At 38.0% G+C, this 19,452-nt stretch overlaps 1 protein-coding gene across 2 annotated transcripts in view; it reads left to right on the forward strand.

Moving 5' to 3' along the window:
* LOC136864546 (uncharacterized) overlaps positions 1–19,452 on the forward strand; it is a 628,768-nt gene that overhangs the window by 480,199 nt on the left and 129,117 nt on the right. The window lies entirely within an intron of this gene.

A 19,452-nucleotide genomic window follows, 5' to 3' on the forward strand; every position in this document is an offset into this window, starting at 1 on the left:
CTGTGTCTTCTTGATCAGAAATGGGAGACGACCGAACCCCAGCCCCAAATCACTGACATAATGTAGTTGGTGTCCAGGAAACGGTTCTGTGGAGTCCTCTTCGGTGAGACTTTCCTTCATGACCTCATGGTCTTGGCCGATATTCGCTGGCAGGATTGAAGGCGAAGCTGTCTCACTAATAGGATCTGACTTGTCCTCCACAGTGCATAGGATGATCTCTTCCACATTATCAAGGCGAAGTTTTGCATTATGATCGGAAGTAGAAATATTTCTCACAATATGTTTTCAGATACTGGAGATTTGTTTATCTGGATTCTGTCCTAGATTTAAAATCTGGGAACTTATTTGTGATATCTTGCTATCGAGGTTATTTATGTTCCGTCCTACATTTGAAATCTGTTACAAGATTTTTTTACCTGGCTTTGTTCTATATCCGAGATTGGGCCCCCGTACTTGAAAGCTGAAAATTCACTTGCAAGAACTGGTTATCTATGTTATGTTCTATATTTGAAATTTTTGCAGCATTTTCGAATCAGCCAACATCGTTTTACTGCTCAGCACCTCTCCTAACACTGAAGATCCTCACTTCTCGCCACGTTCTATGTAAAACTTGTCTGGGTTCAGTCTATAGGCTACCAGCCATTCTCGGAGTCATATAATTAGGTACGATTTTGTTCCTGGAGTAGAAAGTCTATGCTCCCCCAACTGTCCCTTAAGTTGACTGATCATGAAAAACTTGAAGAATACCTTAAGGATTTCATTATATTCCATATCTTTACAAAGTACTTGAATCACTCTTCAGCTCCTCCGCGGCAGCCTAACATCAACGTGAGTATCACACTTGACGCTCATACACAATAATCCTGTCACAATGTTCCCAAGTCCTGTCACGGTTGCCATTTTGACGTAGATGCAACGGTGTAGCAAATTAAAACTACTACTATCACTGACCACCTTTATATACCGTACTACTATTTCACTTAACACAAATACAAGATGACAACACGTAGGAATATGTACCGGTACATAATAATTCACAATATTATCCACTATACAACTGAAGTATTATAACTCGCTATATAGCATGATATCAACTGAATGCACTGAACTCCAGTTACAACTGAATAACAGAACCGAACTCACACAAAATACACAGTAGATCACGATTGAACCGCCGTCGCGTTGTCGATATAGCTGATCTATGGTAGTTCGTTACGTAGCAGCACTACAATTTAACTTAATCTCACTCTTCACAACTCTTATACTCAATATATAACTCATATAAAATACATAGTAGATAACGGCTGATCTGCCGCAACCAGTATCAAAACAGCTGCTCGACGACATCACACCTCCAACTCTTCCAACAACTCACGAACTTAATACTTATATCTGACTGATTCACAATATCGTACTAACAAAAACCGAACACATAAAAAATACACGGTAGCTCACGATTGATCCGCCTTGCGGTATCACTATAGTAACAAAACCACGACTTTTTGAACTCATATTACAAATCTTACTACCCACTTCAACTAGACTCTGTGCTCCGAATATGTTTCTGGATAATTCTGCTTTCTGATAGGATAGTGTTAATACAAGATATCTAGATGATATCCAGAAATCCTTGGTAAGTTCCTGTTCTAGAATTATCATTAAACATGTTTGCGTTACAATGTATTGCCTAAGGACAGCTAGAACACCTAGAATACTATATAACTTAAACCTCCTTGGTAAATCAACGTTCCAGAGTTTACTTACGTCAATATGCACACAGTTGAAAATTTCTCGGGCAACTGAGAGCGCACAAAATATGATCAACAAGTGATAATGCAGACTTTTATTAAGTTAACACACATACAACTACAAACTTTCCGAACAACATAGGACATATGAGAGTTTATTTACAAGTGGTAAACATAACCTAACTTATAATACACGAACTAAATACACATCCGTCCGATGGATATGTTAAGCCTTGAGCAGAACCCGTACTTTTATTCGACAGGTGTTGACTACATGCTGACACCGGTTTTCATGGTCACGATTCCTGTTATCATATATCACGTCGATCATTTGATCTCACTAACTCCTGTGATGAGGTTTACATAAGGAAGGGCGTCGGGTCGTGAAGACTCACTACAAAGATTCATCTCATTTCATACCTGATCTCATAGATATACGGGACTAGGGTTAAACACACATAATAAATGACAAAAAAAATCACTTCAACAAATACATGATTCAAGCAAATACTCCTATATGCAGACACAGTGTAATAAAAACTGAGCAGGAATATCCGTCAGTCAGTTGGTCGGTCAGTTTGTCAGGCAGTCAGCCAATCAGTCAGTCAGGTAAAGCACATATTAGTATTTTACGAACTTTGATTGAAATTTCAGGTCTTTCATTTTTAACATCTAATGAACTTTAATACAAGGAAGTTAAGTAATGCATTTTCGCTCGTTAATTTTGCATATTTTAAAGACAAAGGTAAAGTGCCTTGGCCTTACAATTTTTTAATAATTTGTAACAATCCTACGTGTAAGCAATGTGTTAGCAATATGGTGTAAATGACTGAAAATTATAATTTATTATCAACATTTTTATACTATATGTATTTAATGCCCCTTCAATTAAAGCAGTCTTAATAGTTATGCGATATATTATTAATTCTGCACCAGTAACTCTATACAGCTAACATTAAAACATGATCCTATAGCTACTGTACTGGTATTCCAAGAGGTGTAGATGAGAATATAGAGGGGATTATTAATGTTGTATTTCACCTTAGAACCCTCAAATATAAAGAAAATTATCATAATCTAACATAATAAAACCAAATACACTATAGACAAGACTGAACACTTCCATATTCTCCTGCACTAAACTGAGAGACAAGTTGATAGTGGCACACCTGGTGGCCAGACCTGTAAAACAGGTGGCAGATTGGAACCTACGATAGTCGCATGTTAATACTGATAGAAATAATGAAACTCAATAACAATTTTTGTTTTATATATCGTTGTTTTCTTGTTCACTTCGGAAAAAATTGGAAATAAAATGCCTCTCTTAAGTGGTATGTCGAAGTCATTAATAAGAACAGTTCTAGTGAAAATGAACATGCTGTTACCGGTAATGATTATGAACGTGATTGTTTTGAAGACCCGTGTGATGAACCAGAGGTAATTTGCCAAGAAATGCAGTGAAGCAAGAACTGAAATGAATGTTTAAAATGTTAGCAAAGTATATGAATAACCTTATTTCTTTCATACTTTAATTACATTGCTTTTAAAACGGAAGTTTACTTTCATGTCATCCTGCAACTTTCTTTTTCTAAATATTGGGATAGTTTGTTTCAAAAGTGGACAATTACATGGATGTTTGTATCAAAAATGGGCAAAAGCCAATATCAGTTTCAAAAATGGACATCGTCATATTTGAACTGTTTTACATTGACTTCGAATGAAATTCGTAAGTGTCGACCATGGTTTTCTTGCTCATGGGACACACAAAAATGTTCACACTCGTAAGGGGGATTAACATAGAGAAAAATGTGGCTCTACTGAAAAATTAACAAAATGGGTTTTGTCCATGTTTGATACTAGGCACCTATAACCTACGAGTGCAACTTGTAGCCAAACTGAGTAGCTCGGACGGTAGAGCGCTGACCTTCTGAGCCAAACTTGGCAGGTTCGATCCTGGCTCAGTCCGGTGGCATTTGAAGATGCTAACGTACGTTTGCACGTGTCGGTAGATTTACTAGCACATTGACGAACTCCTTCGGGACAAAATTCCGGCACCTCGGCATCTTCGAAACCGTAAAAATATTTAGTGGGACGTAAAATAGATAACATTGTTTATCATTGCAACCTGTAGGCCACTGCCTACTTTCGATTTATATAATTAATCTAAAATAAGAATACTTTTACACAACTAAATGATAAATCTGATGATGATGATGATGATGATGATGATGATGATGATGATGATGATGATGATGATGATGATGATGATGATGATTGTTCCGTAAATTAATTCTGGTTAATCATAAGAAGGTGCGCCCCTCATAGGATCTGGACTATGTAAGGATGGAACCTACCCAGAGGGCAAAACAGTGAAACCGGCAGGAAAACAGTATAACAAAGTTTATTAAGCAAGGAAAACAAACTTCGAAGAGAATAGGAAAAACGTTAAATGTTTCAAAAACTAACATCCCTGAGGTTTACATTGACACGTGTCTCGTACAATTCACAGGGGACCAGCCCTGTTCACCATATAACATACAGTGGATTCGAAAACAATAAATAACTCTGTTTACATATATCATCAATAACACGCCACTTCAAAGTGACTCAAGAAGGGGGAGCGCAAGGTACCCTTAGCGACCATTCAATGGTTTCAAATGTTTCTTAAAAGAGCAAATGCTCTGCCCCACATCATTTCTTACACCTACTAAGGAGGTACAATCTTTCGAAAACATGCTCTAAGCTGCAGGAATCAGAACGCATGGTTCACCGAGAACTTGCTAATATACACATGCTAGGTTTTAAACAACTTGGCCTTTAAAAGGCATTAAACCAATCTTTAGCGCCCATCAAGGGGCTTAGAAGAAAAGAAATGTCCTCCCATCATCCACAATTCAATGAAGAGTCAAACGCTTACCTCCCATACCCCAAGCGGTCCTGGGTTCGACGGAGCCGTGTGGTGCTCGAGATAGAAAGAGAGCCAAGCACGAAGTGAACAGCTGCTCACAGCGAGTCCGCCCGACCTCGGCAAGCGAGGCAATCGCGCAAGGCGACCCGCGCAGGCGGCGTGAAGAGAGCACGGCGCATCCGCAGGGGTAAGGGAGGGAAGCGAGGGGAGAAGCATAGGGCAATTCGCTCCTAGGGCGGAAAGCTCCTTTACCCTAGGGCCATAGTTTAGGAAGATAATTTCATTTTGCCCGAGGGCAATACACAAGGGGACAAAACACCATAGTTATGCATAAAATAATCAGTAAACATTAAAATAGACATAATACATAGGATAAATTGAGAGGGGAAATCAAATTCATGGCACAATGATGATGATGCTTGATTTTTAAAGGAGCCTAACATCTAGGCCATCGGCCCCAAATGATAAACCTAATTTGATGCATCCACTGATATTTTATAATGATAATAATAGGATTTACTTACATTGTCTTGACCCGAAAAAAGTGGGAGAAAAATTTCGATAGTTTCACAAGTTCAACGTTACTGCAGCGATAAACACCACAAACCTTACAAGACATGGTTCAGTGCTCGTCTGTTTGTAATTTCAAAATCTTTCTGTCCGTGGAAAAATTATATGTTCATGTAAAGCTTCTTCCTAACACAAATCCAAGTACAAATGTTCACACAACACCAGCTGATCGATATCACTACTACACTCAGTTTTCATAACGCGTGGTCGGAAAGCTAGGTGCGCTGGCAATCAAAGTCTTGCTATATCTCGCGAAGTGGCACGTATTCTCTATAGTGTACTTGATCAAACCTTTTAATACATTTCTTCAAAGCGAAATTAGATACTTCTTGTATTAAAAGGGTACCTACTAGAAAATTTCTAGAATCCCTTAAGATTGCTAATCACAATAATCAATGCAAGAATGCAAGGAAGCGAGAAGGATATATAGTGTATATGGAGGTACCAAGATGTAGGAAAAACCTATATTCTGTGCATTTTTAAAGAGAGAATATTACTGGGTGGTTCATGGTGTAGGTTACTGTAGTCACGTCCTAGTTTGTGAACCATGGGCAACGGCTGAGTGGCCTAGTAAGTGGTCCAGAGAGTCGGGATACCAGTTGTTATGGAATGGGATTGGACATCTCGGACATATTCTGAGTCATGGCCCTCCTTGTGCTCAGGCGGCTATGACTATGCATTTCACCGGTGGTTCAAAACCCATTAGAGGAAAGATCCTCACTTGGACTATGTGCAAGTAGGGTAGCATCCTGCTTCATGAATTTACCGAGCTCAGGACATTTTAAGCAAGCCTCGGACCTATGGGAGTAACGGAGTCCCACTCCCATTTGACAGGCGAGGGACTCCTTGGAAACAACTTGGCGAACGAAATCGAATTCGATGGGGAGCTGTCAATATTAATGGGGCTCATGGAAGAAAGAAAGTAGAACTAGCTGAGTCAGCAAAGAGGATGCATCTGGATGTGCTAGGAGTAAGTGATATTAGGGTAAGGGGAGATAACGAGGAAGAGATAGGAGATTATAAAGTGCACTTGACGGGTGTTAGAAAGGGAAGGGCAGAGTGTGGGGTAGGGCTCTTTATCAGAAATAACATTGCACGCAACATAGTTTCTGTTAGGCACGTAAATGAGCGAATGATGTGGGTAGATTTGTCAGTTGGAGGAATTAGGTCTAGAATTGTCTCCGTGTATTCACAATGTGAGGGTGCAGATGAGGATGAAGTTGACAAGTTTTATGAACCATTGAGTGACATCGTGGACAGGGTCAACAGCAAGAATAGAATAGTGCTAATGGGCGATTTCAGTGCGAGAGTTTGGAATACAACTGAAGGATATGAAAGGGTGATTGGTGAATGTGGGGAAGATATGGAAGCTAATAGGAATGGGAAGCGTTTGCTGAACTTCTATTCTAGTACGAGTTTAACCGTTATGAATACATTCTTCAAGCATAAGGCTATTCACTGCTACACATGTTAGGCTAGGGGTACCAGATACATAACAGACTCTATCTTAATCGACTTAGAATTCAGGAAATATGTTAGGAATGTACGAGTTTTCCGCAGATTTTTCGATGATACAGACCACTATCTGATCTGTAGTTGAACTAAGTATCTCTAGGTATACGATAGAGAAAGTAAAATCTGTCCGGAAACGAGTAGGGATAGAAAATCTCCAGGACGAGGAAATTAGACAGAAGTACATGGATATGATTAGTGAGAAGTTCCGAACAGTGGACAGTAAGCAGGTTCAGGATATAGAAAGAGAATGGGTGACATACAGGGATGCTGTAGTAGAAACAGCAAGGCAATGCCTAGGAACAACTGTGTGTAAAGATGGGGAAGATCGAACATCTTGGTGGAATGATGAAATGAGAGCAGCTTGTAAACGTAAAAGGAAGGTTTATCAGCAATGGCTCCAAACAAGGGCTGATGTTGGCAGGGAATATTGCACGTAGATGAAAGAAACAGAGCGGAATATATAGTTGTTGAATCCAAAAAGAAGTCGTGGGTAGATTTTGAAAATAACCTGGAAAGGCTAGGTCTAGCAGCAGGGAAACCATTCTGGACAGTAATGGAAGGGAGGGGAAAAGGAAATGAACAGTGTTTTGGGTAATCCAGCTGAACTCATAATAGATTCCAAGAAATCACTGGACAGGTGGAGGGAATATTTTGAAAAACGTTTAAACGTAAATGGACATCTTCCTGGTGGTGTCGCGAACAGCCGAGCTCATGGGTAGGAAAATAATGTTGATGAAGCTTGAGGAAGTGTAAAAGGTGGTAAATAAACTCCATTTTCATAAAGCAGCAGGAATAGATGAAATTAGACCTGAAATGGTGAAGTATAGTGGGAATGCAGGCAAAAAATGGCTTCATAGAGTAGTAAAATTAGCATGAAGTGTTGGTAAGGTACCTTCAGATTGGACAAAAGCAGTAATTGCACCTATCTATAAGCAAGGGAACAGGAACGATTGCAACGACTATCGAGGTATCTCATTGATGAATATACCAGGCAAAGTATTCACTGGCATCTTGGAAGGGGGGTGCGATCAGTCGTTGAGAGGAAGTTGGATGAAAACCAGTGTGGTTTCAGACCACGGAGAGGCTGTCAGGATCAGATTTTCGGTATGCGCCAGGTAACTGAAAAATGCTACGAATGGAATAGGCAATTGTGTTTATGTTTCGTATATCTAGAGAAAGCATATGACACGGTATCGAGGAAAAAGATTTTCGCTATACTGGGGGACTATGGAATTAAAGGTAGATTATTAAAATCAATCAAAGGCATTTATGTTGACAATTGGGCTTCAGTGAGAATTGATGGTATAATGAGTTCTTGGTTCAGGGTACTTACAGGGGTTAGACAAGGCTGCAATCCTTCACCTCAGCTGTTCGTAGTTCACATGGACCATCTGCTGAAAGATATACAATGGCAGGGATGGATTCAGTTTGGTGGAAATGTAGTAAGCAGTCTGGCCTATGCTGACGACTTGGTCTTAATGGCAAATTGTCCGGAAAGCGTGCAGTCTAATATCTTGGAACCTGAAAATAGGTGCAATGAGTATGGTATGAAAATTAGCCTCTCGAAGACTAAACTGATGTCAGCAGGTAAGAAATTCAACAGAATTGAATATCAGATTGGTGAAACAAAGCTAGAACAGGTCGATAATTTCAAGTATTTAGGTTGTGTGCTCTCCCAGGATGGTAATATAGTAAGTGAGATTGAATCAAGGTGTCGTAAAGCTAATGCAGTGAGCTCGCGGTTGCGATCAGCAGTATTCTGTAAGAAGGAAGTCAGCTCCCAGACGAAACTACCTTTACATCGGTCTGTTTTCAGACCAACTTTGCTTTACGGGAGCGACAGCTGGGTGGACTCAGGATATCTTATTCATAAGTTAGAAGTAACAGACATGAAAGTAGCAAGAATGATTGCTGATACAAACAGGTGGGAACAATGGCAGGAGGGTACTCGGAATGAGGAGATAAAGGCTAATTTAGTAACGAACTCGATGGATAAAGCTGTATGCATAAACCGGCTTGGGTGGTGGGGTCATATGAGGTGAATGGAGGTGGATAGGTTACCTAGGAGAATAATGGACTCTGTTATGGAGGGTAAGAGAAGTAGAGGAAGACCAAAACGAGGATGGTTAGATTCAGTTTTTAACGATTTAAAGATGAGAGGTGTAGAACTAAATGAGGCCACAACACTAGTTGCAAATCGAGGATTGTGGTGATGTTTAGTAAATTCACAGAGGCTTGCAGACTGAACGCTGAAAGGCATAACAGTCTATAATGATAATGTATGTATGTAATGTATGTAAGTATGTAATATTAATGAGATGAAACCATTTCTCTCCAGTATCCCTAAACAGAACCTTAATTGAAAATATCCAAATTGCATAGGTACCATATAAAGTTTATAAACCAGTATAGTACATTTCTTTGTATCATAGCACCTGTTTCACTGTTTCACTGGTAACTTGTCGCTGTTTGGCAAATTGCCATTATTTGCTGATGACACAAATATTTTTATACACACACACATATATATCAGACCTGGCTTACTATCAATAGACTAAGAATTAATCATACTAAAACTAACTACATCATATTTCACAAATCATTATGTACATTTCCTCTGGACATCAACTTAAGTTTCTATGACCAAGTGATACCTCGAGTTCAATCAACCAAATTTCTGGGACTTAGCCTAGATGAGTCACTAACTTGGGAGAATCACATCACAATGTTGTGAGATAGAATAACCCCTGCTATTGGTGTAGTCAGCCGATTAAAATAAAAAGTTTCTCATGGACGGTTGAAGAGCATTTTTCATGCACTAATTGAAAGCCATCTGAATTACATGATTCATATCTGGGCATGTTACAATAAAGAACAAGATGAGAAGATCAGTATCTTACAGAAAAGAGCACTGAAAATACTCTTCAACTTACCCACCTTAACACCAATCATAGAGGTCTACCAGCATTGTAATGTGCTGTCACTAGATGGTCTTCGTAAAAAGCTTCAGTTATCGTGTTGTACAAATTGAAAATGGACAAGCTCATTCGAACACACTTTGCAACTTGAATTCTGATATACATTCATACAGTACAAGAGGATCTACTTAAATTCACTGTAAATCATCATAGTCTACTAAATATGGCACTAATTCTTTATGGCATTTGGCATTACTCTGTAAAGTTTTTCAATAGCCTTCCTGAGCATATTCGAGATGCTGCTAAATTACCTATCTTTAAAACCAAGCTTGTTAATTTTATAAAAGTAAAAATGTCAAGCCATAGAGTACTGATTTAATATACTATATCACTGCTGTTCATATTTGGTATCTATCACTATGATACCTTAATATTATTATTGTTATTATTCTTTCTGCAGTATATTATATGTTTGTCCTAGAAGCTGATGTTCTCAAATCTCATCTTTGTTGCCAAATATAATTAATTGTACTGCACCATTATGAGCCTCGGCTCAGGTGCCTCTTTGGAAATAAATAAATAAATAAATGTAAAATTTGAAAAATTCGGAATATAGGATACATGTGTAGAAGTCCTATGCTTTGACTTAAGAAAATCATGTGAACTTGAAGAGTTCATCATTGAAAGACATTCAGGCAATGACAATTTGTTCCTGTTGAATTTCAGTCAATACAGTAGGCCTACACCACATGTTTCAGGAGAATGTTAATAATAATAATAATAATAATAATAATAATAATAATAATAATAATAACAATAATAATAATTTATTAACGGTAATACCATTTTACACAACAATAGAGAAGAATAAACAAAACAAAACAAAACAAAAACAAAACAAAAATGTTCAATGGAGTATAAGTAAAAAGAATATGTACAGATATATACACAGGTTATATTACAAGTAAGCACAGGAAAGTAATAGTCAGTTCTGGAGATAATGTAAGTGATTTCTAAATCTTGGCAATGAGCAGTTAAATATATCAATATCCACTTTGTTTAGAGATCTTGGACATTCGTTCAATTGGCCAATTGAATGCGTAGTTAGTTCCATACCAATTTGTAGACAATGTATTCTTGAACCTTGTGCGTCTGTCTGAAACATGTACGTTAATTCTTGCAAGGGCTTGTGGACAATTCACCAAGGAATGAAGCAATTTAAAAAATGAAGAGTATATCCAATAATTCACGGCATTGTGACAGACTATGCAGATTTAAGAACAGTTGTAGGGCTGTATAATCAATATTAGCATATGAGAATCCTGCTCTAAATAAATATAAACGAAGAAATTTATGTTGTACTGAAAATCTAATCTATGGATATAGGTCTGATGACAAGGGTTCCAACAGGTATACAGTATTCTAGTATAGAGCGTACCATGGACACATACAGCAATCGATAGGTAGCTAAGTTTGAAAATTCTCTAGAATATCTAGTAATGCAACCTAATCTTTGAAATGCTTTCTTACAAATTTTGTCAATACGTTCATTAAACGATAGGTTATAACTGAATAAAACACCAAGGTCATTAACTTGTGAAACAGGAATTAGAATGTTGTTATTACTAAATTTGTACTGAAATGATATTTTTTCTTGTTTTAAAAAAACTATATTATTTTACATTTTCCATGATAAGTTTCAACCCATTTTGAATACAGTAATTTTCCAGATGATGTAAATCTTGAAGTTTTAAACAATCAAGTGGACAATTAATTTGCAAAATTTTTTTGCATCGTCTGCAAACAAAAGCAATTCAGAACTCTTAAGTATATTTTAACGTAATTTATGTAGAGAGTAAAAAGTAAGGGCGCAAGGTGAGACCCTTGAGGAACTCCACTGGTAACAATAATAGGCGCAGAAAAATATTTCCTTATTTTATCAATCTGCAGGCGATTTTTAAGATATGATTAAAACCAATAGAGGAGAGGCCCATTAATTCCGTAGCCTGTTAGTTTTTGCAGCAAGATATCGTGGTCAACAGTGTCGAAAGCTTTTGAGAAGTCTGTATAAATGCAGTCCACCTGATAGTGGTTCTCTATTGCATCCAGTAGGAACTGATAGAATAAAAGAAGTATGCTACATGTTGACCGTCCTGAAAAGAATCCATGTTGCTCATCAATGATGATGTTTCTAAAGAGAGGTCTGATCTTGTCAAGAAATATTGAGTCAAAAATTTTGGAAATATGAGAAGAAATTATAACGGGTCTAAATTTTTATGTCAGTTTTATAACCATTTTTGAAAACTGGACTAACAAATCCTTTCTTCCATTCCACTGGAAAAACACTTTGTTTTAATGATAAGTTGAACAGATAAAAGAGTGCTTCACATAAAATAAAAGAGCAGTACTTGAGCAGGTAAATTGAAACACCATCAGGTCCTACAGTTTTCTTTAATTCCAGAGATATTAGTGTTGTAAATTTCTGCCTTACTAAAGTTGATAACTGATAGATTGACAGAGAAAGGATAATCATATGACATACGACCGCTACTACTATTCTGATAAGAAGAATAAACAGATGGAAAGTGGTTAGCAAAAAGTTTGACAATATTTTCTCCAGTATCTGCTGTAACTTCATTAAGATGCATTGTTGAAGGGATATTATTACATGACCTTTTAGAACTTAGATATTGCCAGAATTTCTGTGGATTGGAAGTAATACTTTGTTCACAGTTGAAGATCTACATTGTATAGCAAAATTTAGATTCAGGCTTGCATTCATTTCTTAATTTCGAGAAATGCTGATAACCACTATTGAGATCTGATATTTTGTATCGCTTGTGTGCTTTCTTCTTTTCAATAATCAGTGACTTCAATTTGTGATTAAACCACTTTGGGAATTTGGGAGTCTTAAAATTCCGTATAGAGATGTAAGGATCCATGCCATAATGTAGTTCTGAATAGAAGGTTTCTATTGCTTTATCAACTGATACATTTTGAATCATCACCTTCCAGCTGAACTGTGAAAGGTAATAATTTAGTCCATTATAGTCACCATTTAAAAAGTAAAAAAAATTATCAGTAGGCAAGGAATTTTATAGCTTATTTATAGGTACAGAAATCTCTAATGCTGGGTGGTGTCTATCGAGGGGGACAATGCTTTCATTACTAGTTTTTACTTCAATGGAACTGGAGTTACTGAAAACCAAAAGCAAGAAAGTGATTCAGAAAATTTGGGATAGCATTAAACTGATTTAAATAGAGATAAGAAAAAGTGTCTATAACTAAACTAGACTGCACAGTGTGGTTACCTACTGACACAAGGCCAGAAGATGTTTCTTCGTTTACTATCCAATTAAGGTGTGATAGATTTTAGTCACCAACAATGAGCAACAAATGGTTGTCGAGATTTGACATAATTTTTCCAACAGCATTGCAATGCTCAAAATATTTTTGGACAGGAGACTTGGGTGGAATGTATACAGCACCAATGATTAATTTTGTGGTGTTAAAAGTCAGGAACACAAACAACTGTTCAACTGTGTTAATGCACGGTATCAGAGTAGGTGTAAACCTCTTGCTAACACAGATCATTACCCCCATGGGATGCCTTCATACTCGTTTAAGAAGACCTATCACATCTGAAAATTGAATATGTTTCGAGTCCGAGTTCCTCATCACTAATTTCATCATTTAAGTTTGTTTCAGTTAATATCATGAAGTTATAGTCAGCTAAACATGAAGAAATTCTAAGTTCAGTTAGTTTGCTTCGAAGTCCATTTACATTTTGATAGTATCCTCTAAAGTGTTCAACTAATCTTTTTATTGATGTCTTTGGTGCTCTCTTAGTATTGTGTATCTGACCTCTGTCAAATGATTCCCTCTCTACATTTTGTATAATATTCCTGATATAAGTTATAATTTCTAAATCATTTTCTGTATCACCTAGGTTTTTGCCATTAGGATTAGCATCCCCCTCATTTTCTTAATTAGTTTCACGAGAGCATTCTACTAGATATTCTATTGAGGAGTTTACCAAACTTTGAGGTTCCTTTTCTGTTAAGGTGTAGCCCATCTTTTCCAACATCACTACCTCTAAAGATAATATGTTCAGAATATGTTATATTCTGAGGAAGGACCCCTTTATTTCCTTATTACCTCCTGAGGGAATCCAGAATGACAGACACATCAGTATTTCCTACCATTACACAAAAACTTAAAAGCAAGGAAAAGTATTGAAAGATTTCCTTTTATCAATGGTGGCTGCAGGAAACCCAAAACAGTAACAAACTAACACAAAATATCCTGTAATTTATCCATGAGTTTTAATTTGGCACACAAGTGGATACTGACAGTTAAAGGATTGCAGTGATTCAATAGAAATGCAATTATTGTATTGACTTACATGGTTCATTCCTTTATTTAAAAATAAAGAATTCTGTAGGGATTTAAGGAAAATCTCATACATACATACATACATACATACATTATCATTATAAACTGTTATGCCTTTCAGCGTTCAGTCTGCAAGCCTCTGAGAATTTACTAAACGTCGCCACAATCCTCGATTTGCAACTAGTGTTGTGGCCTCATTTAGTTCTATACCTCTTATCTTTAAATCGTTAGAAACAGAGTCTAACCATCGTCGTCTTGGTCTCCCTCTACTTCTCTTACCCTCCATAACAGAGCCCATTATTCTCCTAGGTAACCTATCCTCCTCCATTCGCCTCACATGACCCCACCACCGAAGCCGGTTTATGCGTACAGCTTCATCCATCGAGTTCATTCCTAAATTAGCCTTTATCTCCTCATTCCGAGTTCCCTCCTGCCATTGTTCCCACCTGTTTGTACCAGCAATCATTCTTGCTACTTTCATGTCTGTTACTTCTAACTTATGAATAAGATATCCTGAGTCCACCCAGCTTTCGCTCCCATAAAGCAAAGTTGGTCTGAAAACAGACCGATGTAAAGATAGTTTCGTCTGGGAGCTGGCTTCCTTCTTACAGAATACTGCTGATCGCAACTGCGAGCTCACTGCATTAGCTTTACTACACCTTGATTCAATCTCACTTACTATATTACCATCCTGGGAAAACACACAACCTAAATACTTGAAATTATCGACCTGTTCTAGCTTTGTATCACCAATCTGACATTCAGTTCTGTTGGATTTCTTACCTACTGACATCAATTTAGTCTTCGAGAGGCTAATTTTCATACCATACTCATTGCACCTATTTTCAAGTTCCAAGATGTTAGACTGCAGGCTTTCGGCACAGTCTGCCATTAAGACCAAGTCGTCAGCATAGGCCAGGCTGCTTACTACATTTCTACCTAACTGAATCCCTCCCTGCCATTTTATTCCTTTCAGCATATGATCCATGTAAACTACAAACAGCAAAGGTGAAAGATTACAGCCTTGTCTAACTCCTGTAAGTACCCGGAACCAAGAAATTCTACCATCAATTCTCACTGAAGCCCAATTGTCAACATAAATGCCTTTGATTGATTTTAATAATCTACCTTTAATTCCATAGTCCCCCAGTATAGCGAACATCTTCTCCCTCGGTACCCTGTAGTATGCTTTCTCTAGATCTACGAAACATAAACACAACTGCCTATTCCAATCGTAGCATTTTTCAATTACCTGGCGCATACTGAAAATCTGATCCTGACAGCCTCTCTGTGGTCTGAAAACACACTGGTTTTCATCCAACTTCCTCTCAACGACTGATGGCACCCTCCCTTCCAAGATGCCAGTGAATACTTTGCCTGGTATACTAATCAATGAGATACCTCGATAGTTGTTGCAATCCTTCCTGTTCCCTTGCTTATAGATAGGTGCAATTACTGCTTTTGTCCAATCTGAAGGTACCTTACCAACACTCCACGCTAATTTGACTACTCTATGAAGCCATTTCATCCCTGCCTTCCCACTATACTTCACCATTTCAGGTCTTATTTCATCTATTCCTGCTGCCTTATGACAATGGAGTTTATTTACTATCCTTTCCACTTCCCCAAGCATAATTTCACCAACATCATTTTCCTCCTCCCCATGAGCTTGACTGTTTGCAACACCACCATGATGATTTCCTTTTACATTGAGAAGATGTTCAAAATATTCCCTCCACCTCTCCAGTGATTCCCTGGGATCTGTTATGAGTTCACCTGAATTACTCAAAACACTGTTCATTTCCTTTTTCCCTCCCTTCCTAAGATTCTTTATTACTGTCCAGAAAGGTTTCCCTGCTGCTTGACCTAGCCTTTCCAAGTTATTACCAAAATCTTCCCATGAATTCTTTTTGGATTCAACAACTATTTGTTTCGCTCAGTTTCTTTCATCTACGTACAAATCCCTGTCTGCCTCGGCCCTTTTTTGGAGCCATTTCTGATAAGCCTTCTTTTTACGTTTACAGGCTGTTCTCACTTCATCATTCCACCAAGATGTTCGCCTTTTCCCATCTTTACACACAGTTGTTCCTAGGCATTCCCTTGCTGTTTCTACTACAGCATCCCTGTATGCCACCCATTCACTTTCTATATCCTGAACCGGCTTACTGTCTACTGTTCGACACTTATCACTAATCATATACATGTACTTCTGTCTAATTTCCTCATCCTGGAGATTTTCTACCCTTATTCGTTTGCAGACAGATTTCACTTTCTCTACCAGAGGCCTAGAGATACTTAGTTCACTACAGATCAGATAATGGTCTGTATCACCGAAAAATCCCAGAAAAGCTCGTACATTCCTAAAAGATTTCCTGAATTCAAAGTCAGTTAAGATATAGTCTATTATGGATCTGGTACCCCTAGCCTCCCATGTGTAGCGGTGAATAGCCTTATGCTTGAAGAATGTATTCGTAACAGCTAAACCCATACTAGCACAGAAGCCCAGCAAACGCTTCCCATTCCCATTAGCTTCCATATCTTCCCCACATTTACCAATCACCCTTTCGTATCCTTCAGTTCTATTCCCAACTCTCGCATTGAAATCGCCCATTAGCACTATTCTATCCTTGCTGTTGACCCTGACCACAATGTCACTCAGTGCTTCATAAAACTTGTCAACTTCATCCTCATCTGCACCCTCACATGGTGAATACACGGACACAATTCTAGTCCTAATTCCTCCCACTGACAAATCTACCCACATCATTCGCTCACTTACGTGCCTAACAGAAACTATGTTGCGTGCAATGGTATTCCTGATAAAGAGCCCTACCCCAGACTCTGCCCTTCCCTTTCTAACACCCGTCAAGTACACTTTATAATCTCCTATCTCTTCCTCCTTATCTCCCCTTACCCGAATATCACTTACTCCTAGCACATCCAGATGCATCCTCTTTGCTGTCTCAGCAAGTTCTACCTTCTTTCTTCCATAAGCCCCATTAATATTGATAGCTCCCCATCGAATTCGATTTCGTTCGCCAAGTTGTTTCCAAGGAGTCCCTCGCCTGTCAAATGGGAGTGGGACTCCATAACTCCCATAGGTCCGAGGCTTGCTTAAAGTGTTCTGAGCTCGGTAAATTCATGAAGCAGGATGCTGCCCTACTTGCACATAGTCCAAGTGAGGATCTCTCCTCTACCGGGTTATGGACCACCGGTGAATTGTGTAGTCCTAGCCGCCTGAGCACAAGGAGGGCCACGACTCAGAATATGTCCGAGATGCCCACTCCCATTCCATAGCAACTGGTATCCCGACTCTCAGGACCACTTACTAGGCCACTCAGCCGTTGCCCATGGTTCACGAACTAGGACGTGACTACAGTAACCCACCTCATTATTCAGAAATCAACTTTGCTGTAGGTTCAAGAATTCACACTGAAGTGGTGCCTTGAGTGAAATTTGATAAAGTGTTAAGCTACAGACGAACAAAATTCATTTAAGACACTCACCTACATGAAGAAATTGCACACTGAGAAGGAACCATTGAATTAACATGAAATTTTGTTTATACAGATGAAAGAAAGAAGTAGTTAGAACCAGAATATCATTACATACGCAGAATGTTTTACCATCTTCAAGGCAGAATAAAATTACTCATAATACCGTTTTGGACCATCTCGTACCTCGATTAATGCATTGATTCAATTGGCTGTAGATTCGAACAGCTACCTGCAACATATTTCCTCACAGTCATTTGAACCTTAAACTCTTCTATATGGGAATCTGGTATTGCATTTGGAAATGTAGAATTGGAGACAAATTAGGATAATTAGTGGGCTAAGGAAGGAAGTGGGATTTTTATTCACAAATTAATTCCTTCCCTTGCCTCAAGGACCGGGTGTTTGTGGTATGCTCAACCTTCCTCCAAACCAGACACCTCACACAACACTACCCTTCACCACACTAGTACGCAGACTAGGAATGCAAAACAAACACAAAAGGGAAACAGGAACCCAATGGTTTTGAATTAGTCCTGGATTACTGGTCTTTTACTGTCAGGCCTAAATATGTTCAGAATACCTGGAATAAATTAAGCCTCGTATAAAATGTTTGTCTCTTTCCTTTTTCTGTGTTCATCTAGCTTTCTCATCATTCTATACTTCCCACATCAAGAAAGAAGATCTGTCGAGATGGCCTCTTAACGAGTGTTGACGCCCACCCTCATGGTGAAGCAGTAAAGCTGCAATGAGCTTATTAGGGTCTGAGAAGAAATCGATGCAAAGGAATTGGAACTGATGCAGGGAGAAGCCTATCTATTTGAAGATGGCAGTGTATGAAGATGAGGCGTTTGTCCTCATCTCATCTTCTATCACTGCCTGTTCCAATGCTGATATGTCATTACGTTTATGCTCCTATGAGTTCTTGTTCATGTTTCTGTCTTCCTTTATGGGAATTCCAAGCTCTACCCATGTATCTCCAGCAAAGCTGGAATAGGAATTTGATAATCTCTTCTCAAAACAAAGGAAGAGAGGAAGGAAGAAAGAAAGAAAGAAAGAAAGAAAGAAAGAAAGAAAGAAAGAAAGGAAGAAAGGAAGAAACAAACAAACAAAAAAGAAAGACAATTGGCTGGCTACACAAGCATAAATATGGCTTTGCTGGCTTGTTCTTTGCTGACGAGCTTTAGACCTAAATATGTCCAGAATGTATGGAATAAATGAGGCCTCCTATAAAATTGAGTGTCTCCATTGATACAAGTATTATACCTTCTTATAAAAATATATTATTCAAATTTTTATTTATAATTAATATGATGTTTACATACATACATACATACATAAATAGTGTATTTTGTTCCAAGATATCAGATTGCAGGCTTTCAGCACAGCCTGCAGTTAAGACCAAGTCATCAGCATAGGCCAAATTGCTTACTACATTTCCATCTAAATGAATCCTTCCTGCTAGTTTATATCTTTCAGTGACTTAGATTATCCATGTAAATTACGAACAACAAGGGTAAAACCCCTATAATGACCTTAAACTAAGAACTCGCTGCAGCCCAGTTGTCAAAATAAATGCCTTTGATTGCTTTTAATAATCTACCCTTAATCACATAATACCCCAGATGTTTACCATTTCCTAAATTCATTTTAATTTTATTCCAAATGAATGAAACTAAGGAGATCTTGCAAAAGAGAAAGGGATACCAGTACCGGTATGTTAATTTCTTTCAAATATATTGCCATATTTCATAGAGAGCAGATTATTTCAATGTGTAGAATTCTGGTATGGATACATAATATAGGTATATATAAATACCATGTATTTCCTTTCATTTCAGTAGAGATTGTTGTCTCCTATAAAATTTACATTATGTGATATACCAGTACCTCCCATTTTAATT

Source organism: Anabrus simplex, chromosome 2 (assembly GCF_040414725.1).
Source record: "Anabrus simplex isolate iqAnaSimp1 chromosome 2, ASM4041472v1, whole genome shotgun sequence".
Classification (NCBI taxonomy): domain Eukaryota; kingdom Metazoa; phylum Arthropoda; class Insecta; order Orthoptera; family Tettigoniidae; genus Anabrus; species Anabrus simplex.